Below are 8,044 nucleotides of genomic sequence, written 5' to 3' on the forward strand. Positions count from 1 at the left end.
GGGCCGAAGACATGAACAGACATTTCTGCAAAGGAGACATCCAGATGGCCAACAGACACATGAAAAAGTGCTCCACATCACTCGGCATCAGGGAAATACAAATCAAAACCACAATGAGATATCACCTCACACCAATCAGAATGGCTAAAATTAACAAGTCAGGAAATGACAGATGCTGGCGAGGATGCGGAGAAAGGGGAACCCTCCTACACTGTTGGTGGGAATGCAAGTTGGTGCAACCACTCTGGAAAACAGCATGGAGGTTCCTCAAAATGTTGAAAACAGAACTACCCTATGACCCAGCAATTGCACTGCTGGGTATTTACCCTAAAGATACAAACGTAGTGATCCGAAGGGGCACGTGCACCCGAATGTTTATAGCAGCAATGTCTACAATAGCCAAACTATGGAAGGAACCTAGATGTCCATCATCAGACGAATGGATAAAGAAGATGTGCTATATATACACAATGGAATACTATGCAGCCATCAAAAGAAATGAAATCTTGCCATTTGCGACGACGTGGATGGAACTAGAGGGTATCATGCTTAGCGAAATAAGTCAATCGGAGAAAGACAACTATCATATGATCTCCCTGATATGAGGGAGAGAAGATGCAACACGGGGGGTTAAGGGGGTAGGAGAAGAGTAAATGAAACAAGATGGGATTGGGAGGGACACAAACCATAAGTGACTCTTAATCTCACAAAACAAACTGAGGGTTGATGGGGGGAGGGGGGTTGGAGGGGGGGTTATAGACATTGGGGAGGGTATATGCTATGGTGAGTGCTGTGAAATGTGTAAACCTGGCGATTCACAGACCTGTACCCCTGGGGATAAAAATATATTATATGTTTAGAAAAAATAAAATTAAAAAAAAATAAAAGCATTTTTTAGGGGCGCCTGGGTGGCTCAGTGGGTTAAGGCCTCTGCCTTCGGCTCAGGTCATGATCCAAGAGTCCTGGGATTGAGCCCCACATCGGGCTCTCTGCTCCATGGAGAGCCTGCTTCCTCCTCTCTCTCTGTCTGCCTCCTTGCCTACTTGTGATCTCTGTCTGTCAAATAAATAAATAAAATCTTAAAAAAAAAAAAAAAAAGCATTTTTTAGACCTCATCTGGAATGCACCAGAAGATTGGTAAATTCAACAAGCTGTTATTAGCTTGATGTACAAATGAATTCTTCCCTTTTATTCCTCCCAAAAGGAGCCTCTATATCACTAGACACAGCCCTGAGTACTGAGGACCCAGAGTCTCACACTTGTTTACTGGTTGACATAGGTCACTGTTACACAAGTCCAGAAAGAATGTTCATACCACCACAGGACCATTCTAGGAGTCCCCATGGTCAATGCCCATAATGTTTAATCAGGACCATCTGGGGAAAACAGTAGGAGTGGGGCCCAAGGAGAAAACAGGTCACTGGTATAGAAATCACTATTTTCAGGAGACAGTCATTAGTCTATGGGATATAAGATAATAGTTGGTAAGCTTGCTATAAAAATGATGGAACAGTAAAGGAGGCTGAAATGTCTATTTCTTCGCATATGTGGTAAACTATCCCAGAGAAAAATAGTGAATAATATTTGTCTATAAAATTTGCCCCCGTAAAAGAAAAGTCCAAAACTTTTCAAAATACCGTATGTTATGTGCAAATACGTGGGATGATCTCACAGACATCTCATTGAAATACCTCCAACAATTTAAAACCAGTACTAATTTTCCCAGCCTCAGAAGAAAGAGAGAATACTTGTTGCTAGTTAATGGGTCCTGTGATTCTCAAATTTGACTAATCAGTTAGGGAGCTAGCTAAAATGCAGATTATGGTTCAGTGGATTGAGGGCCCAAGATTCTTTATTTCTAACAACCTTCAGATGATACTACAGGACCTGAGTTTGAGTGGCAAGGATTGAGACTGCCCCACACTTTTCATATCTTTGCTGTCTGCCCCTGCCATCCTTGCTGTTGTGGATTCACCCAGCATAAGCACTTGACTCAGAACAAGCTTATCAGAGCCCTTCTCTAGCATTTCTTTGAACTGGAACTAGGGAAGAAGATCATTGTCTCTCTGACCCAAAGCTATGTATTCTGAGGCTCAGGACTAGTCTCTGTCCATTTTTCCTGCTGAAAGGGGAAGTTGCTCTGGGATGATGATGCCAGTAGAACAAGAGATGGGCAAAAGCCTGGCTACATTCATATCCCTAGTTTCCCCACTTCCCGTGAATCTGAGCTCTTTGGGGCAACCTCACCTTCGCAACACTATGTGAAATATGCCTAATATATATATATATACATATATATATATATATATATATATATATATAAAACTAACTTATTTGAGTTGGTTTTCTGTCACATGCAACCAAAGAATATGCCTAAAACATTCATACAATTAATATTTCAGAACATAATTTATCTCAATCCTCTTTTTTGAGTTGAATAAACCATTCATTGTAACCTTGATACAGAGAACCTATTTCCTAATTTTTTATCCTTACCTACTGGTCTGAGTCTAGTACCATCTAGCACCTAGAATATATTTGCTGACTTGGATTCATTTATTCATTGAGCACAATTTATACTGTATAACAAGTACCATGCTAGAGGCTGGGATCGCATGGCCCCTGCTGTTCCAGTGGCTTACAGTTTACTCAGAGAGAGAGACAAAGTAATTTCATGCGATGTGGTATGAAGTGATATAAATACAGGAGCTAAAGGAGAAGCATTACAGAAGAGGTGGCACCCATCTAAGTCTTGAAGGACAAATAGAGAAGAAGGAAATTTCAGTCAGAAAGAGCCAAATAGGCAAAGGCATAAAAATGAGAGTTAGATTGTTCCCTTTAGGTAAATGTAAAGGTTTCTGTATGCCCAAAGCAGAAAGAAGAGAGGGCAAGAGGCTGAGAAGTAAGGAGACAATGAGGAAGTAACTAAGCTACAAATCAAGGAAGGCCTTAAATAAAATGACAAAGATTTAGTGCTTTTTCCTGTATGCAATCAGGGAATGATAGTAAAATAGCTGTGGCAAGACAAGATCATGTTTTATTTAAAGAGACAGTGCTGGGGCACCTGGGTGGCTCAGTGGGTTGAACCTCTGCTTTCAGCTGGGGTCATGGTCTCGGGTCCTGGGATTGAGCCCTGCATTGGGCTCCCTGCTCAGTGGGGGGCCTACTTCCCCCCTCTCTCTGCCTGCCTCTCTGCCTACTTGTGATCTCTCTCTCTCTGTCAAAATAAATAAAATCTTTGAAAAAAAATAAAGAGATTGTGCTGTAGAATATACTGAGAGGAAACAAGATAGAGACAGGAATTCTGTGAGGACAGAGATCACAATCTGAGCTAGTGAGCTAGTATGCAAAATTATAAAGAGGCAAAATAAAATCTTGCAGGGTCAACTGCTTTTGTCTTTTTCATTACCTGTTGCAAATACTCACCTTTATTACATTTTCTTTTACACACAGGTAGTTTGGGAATTGTTATAACATTATCATTTAAAATGTGTCTCTGTGGACAGCATATTACTGCATCTTTTCAAAACCTAAGCTGAGAGTCCCTGTCTTACTAAGAGTGAATTTAATGAATTCACACAAGGTTTATCTGTTAAAAATTATTTCTGCCATCTTCTTTTATATTTTCTATTTCATGAATTTCCTTTTTGTTTCTTTTGTTTCCCTTCTTTCCTAACTTCCATTAGATAGACTGAATTTTGCTCAGCTGGTTTGAAAATTAGACATTATACATTTAGCCTTCTGGTGGTTATCTCTACTTAATAAGACCAATTCTTATATTTATTATTCATCTGTTTGTTTCCTATAGTAAAAGAATTCAAAAGCTTATCAATATCTATAGTCCCCTTATCCCTCTCACTTTCAATAGAAATGCCTTAGCAGGTCTTCATCTTTCTCTACACTCCAACAGCAACCTGCCTCTTGATATTTTCTAGAGTTTAAATTATAAATAGACAGGTTTTTGTTGTTGTTATTCTTTGTTTATTTAGGTAAGAAATTTAACTGAATTATATATTAGCCTTTAGTTCCCATATCTTATTTTTTTAATGCCTTAAGTTTTTATTTAAATTCTAGTTAGTTAACATATAGTATAATATTGGTTTCAGGACTAGAATTTTTGATTCATCACTTACATACAACACCCAATGCTCATCACAAGTGCCCTCCTTAATCCTCATCACCCGTATTTTATTGATTCATCTTTGTTTTGCTTCTTGTTGGAAAATTTCCTCCAAGAGAGTTTTTAGAGTGTTACTAGGTAACCTAAGGCATTTCTGACATTATTTTTACTTCACTCTAATATTTAAGTAATAATTTAAGATATTAGGTTTAATTTCTTTCTTTCAATACTTTGAAAATAGTATTCTATTGTTTCTTGCATTTAGGATTTCTGTTGAGAAATCTGAGCTAGATGTGTAGTTGGTCATCATCAGAGTACAAAGGATAACTGAAGCCATGTGTGTGAGTGAGATCACCCACTGGAACCTAGAGAGGGGGAAGAGAAGAGAGCCAAGAAAGAACTCTTGAAAAAAGCCAACATTTCAGTGAGAAGAGGGGATAACGAAAGAGGCATTGGGAACTAGACTGAGAAGAAACAGCCAGAGATTTGTCAATATATTCAGGAATGCATCATGTAGACCAAGAAAGGAGGCAGTTTCAAAAAAGACTGAATGGTCAACAACATCCAGTATTATAGAGAGATGGAGTAAGATTAAATACTCAATGCTCACTGCATAAAACAGCATGTCCAAATTATTGTGTTTTCTTTTTTAAGATAAGAAAGATTTGTATCACTTTCAAATGCTGCTGAGAGGGAGCAGAGATCAGAAGGAAACCAAAAGAGAGGAAGAAAGAGGAAAGAGAGGGGAAATGATGGTTTGTTGATGTTCTGGAGGAGACTGGAAGATAAAGAGCACAGGTACATGGAGATCAAAAAGTGATTATCAGTGTTTTCTGGGCTATGAGGAAAGGGACAGTCCAGATAAAGGTATATTTGTAGATGTAACGGAAAGAAAGCATTTGGGGGAGTATATGCTAGTAGCTTCTATTTTCCTTGTGAAATTGGAGTTAAGGCCTTTTGTTGATAGTTAAGGAACTAAGTGAGTTAAGACCAATATTTTGGATATCCCTTTAGACTAGAACAAAGAACAAAAATATCTTCTAGAACAAACAATATGTTCTGAAACATGCGATTGAAGCATTATATTTCTTTTTCACAACTCTTTCTTTTATTTAATTTTTTTTAAGTTGTTATTTTAATTCCAGTTAGTTAACATACAGTGTTATACTAGTTTCAGGTGTATGATACAGGAATTCAACACTTCCATACATTACCTGGTGCTCATTACAAGTGTATTCTTTAATGCCCATCACCTGTTTAACCCATATCCCCATCGACATCCCCCCTGGTAGCCATCAGTTTGTTCTCTATAGCTAAATGTCTGTTTCTTGGTTTGTCTCTTCTTTTTCACAACTCTTGAAGGAAAATGAAGCAACATTTCTTCCTGTAGGTCCATTTTGATTTGTGATTCTGGTAAGAGAAGCTTTAAAGTATACAACTTACTCCCTGTTCTTGGCTCTGTTCTTGTCATATGGACAAAGTCAGCCTTCATAGGAGAGAAAGGAAGTGACTCTGAGAGAAGTAGCAACAAAGAAAGGAGAGATAATTTTTAAGTCCCTGGTTTTGGCTGCTCCTAAACTGCATTTTCACCCTCCCATAATTACATGTTCAATCCTTTTTTGGATTCTCTGACTCAATAACTTCCACTTAATTCTTTAAGCCAATTTGAGGGAAATTTCTATTTGTTGGAATGGAAAGTTTACACTAGTAAATTATTAGTGCAAATGAACAAGACAGATAGAAACATTATAGGAGTTCAGAGGAGAGAGATTTCTTTGGCCTGGGAGGTCAAGAAAGATTTAATGACCTTACCCAAGGTCAAGGGAACAAGGACTAGTTGTAGTTTGTAGAGCTACATAAGCAGCCATCATAACAAATGGGAGAGGCATCTAAATACTAAAAGTGAATAAACTCACGGGGCGCCTGAGTGGCTCAGTGGGTTAAAGGTGAATAAACTCAAAATGAACTTGAACTCTACAAATAAAAGAAAATGTGGAAGACAAAATAATGGCCTCCCAAAGATGTCCATGTCCCCACAACTGTGAATGTGTTATCTAACACAGCACAGGGACTTTGCAGTTGTAACTAAATTAAGAATCTTAAAATAGGGAGATTATCCTGGATTTCCAGATGGGCCCAGTATAATCACAGGAGTCCTTATCAAGGAAATATGGCAGTGGGAGAGGCAGAGAAGATGTGATGATGGAAACAGAGACATACAGAAAGAGGAACTTAAAGATGCTGTATTTTGGGCCTTGAAGATGGAGAAAGAGGCCATGCATTAGCCAAGGAATGCAGGTCATCTCTAGAAGCTGGAAAAGGCCATGAAACAGATTTTCCTCTAGTGCCTCCAGAAGAAATCTGCTCTACTGACAGCTTAGCCCAGTGAAACCCATTTTGGATTTAAGAACTCCAGAGTCGTAAGATAATGAATTTGTGTGGTTTTAAGTCACTAAATTTGTGGTAATTTGTTACAACAGAAAGAGGAAACTAATACAGTAGGATAGGAGTGATTTGATTTTAAGAGATAGGTCTCCATTCTCATTATATTTAACCCTAATATTCAGATTTTTCAACCCAAGCCAAGATGCTACACATATCCATTGGCAAGAACTTCACATATCTAGCTTTGAACACAGAGCTTGGTTTATTGAAGGACATTAATAGATTTGTTGGGTAAGTAAATGTGTGCTATATTACTTCCATATCTCTGTTTCTAGCAATAACCCTGCCAAGTACCAACTCACATAAATACACACAACAGATTAATGTGTGTGTGTGTGTGTGTGTGTGTGTGTGTGTGTGTGTGTGCATGTGCATGTGCACGCATATGCTGTACAGGTCTTTTCCATCTAGATAAACCTTTGATACCTCAAACATAATTTGTCCAAAATTGAATTACTGACTTTGTCTCTGCCTCCCACTCTCTAATCTACTTTCTTTTTTATCTTCTTCCTTAAATGAGTGGGAGTCAGGAATCCCAACTCTCCACCTAGATAGCCAAGCCAGAAAACTGGGAGTCATCTGGTTTTCTGTCTCTTCACTCTCAGTCACCAAATCATAGAGAATGAATCCATATCTCTCCTCTCTCTCTCTGCTGATACCACCTTAGTTTGGGCATTACACTCTCTTATCTGGGTCAGAGCAAAACCTCATCATGAGTGGCCGTGTAAGCAGCACCAGCAGCAGGACATCCCAGCCCCTGCCTGGCCCATCCTCTACCTGATCCTAGAGTTCTACTTATAACTACATTCTAAGCAAGTCATATTTTTTCTTAAAATCTTTTTGGGGTTCTTCATCGACTCCATAGTTAACCCCATGAAGTCTAACTCTTGTTGCATGGCATTCAGGTCTCTCACATGAGCTCTTGAGGGGTACCATTGTGTCATGGTCACCATTTCAATCCTGACACCTGGCACATTGTCAGGCAAATAGTAATGACTAAATAATTATTTAAATATAAAACGCTCTATTTTTCCAGCCTCCTCTCAGGCCATTCCCCACCTAATCCTTTACAATATGACAATACCAAACTTATCATTATTCCCCAGATGGTCAATGCTGTTTCAGCCACATGACTGCAGTTTTGTTCCGTCAGGAAGGCTTGCTCCCCATTGTTACAAGGAAAACAGAGTCAACCATCAAATTCTTTGAAGTGCTACTTCTTCTTGATTTTTTCTCAAGCCACCTACCCCACAGGCCTCAAACTCTCTTCTCTGTATTTGTTCTGAGCCTCACTTTTCTCATCATAAAATAAAAAACATTTCTTCAACACTGTTTATGTGTCAGGTAATCTCCTAGGCACTGGAGATCCAGCAGTGAAGAAAAAAGATAAAATCTCTGTCTTACATTCTACTGCTACTTCGTCCTATCCATGATGCTGATGCTGGTTAGAGTTAAAAAGAATTCGTATTCCAGGCACTA

Source organism: Enhydra lutris, unplaced genomic scaffold (genome assembly GCF_002288905.1).
Source record: "Enhydra lutris kenyoni isolate GAN:26980312 unplaced genomic scaffold, ASM228890v2 scaffoldscaffold9, whole genome shotgun sequence".
In the NCBI taxonomy this organism is placed as follows: Eukaryota; Metazoa; Chordata; class Mammalia; order Carnivora; family Mustelidae; genus Enhydra; species Enhydra lutris.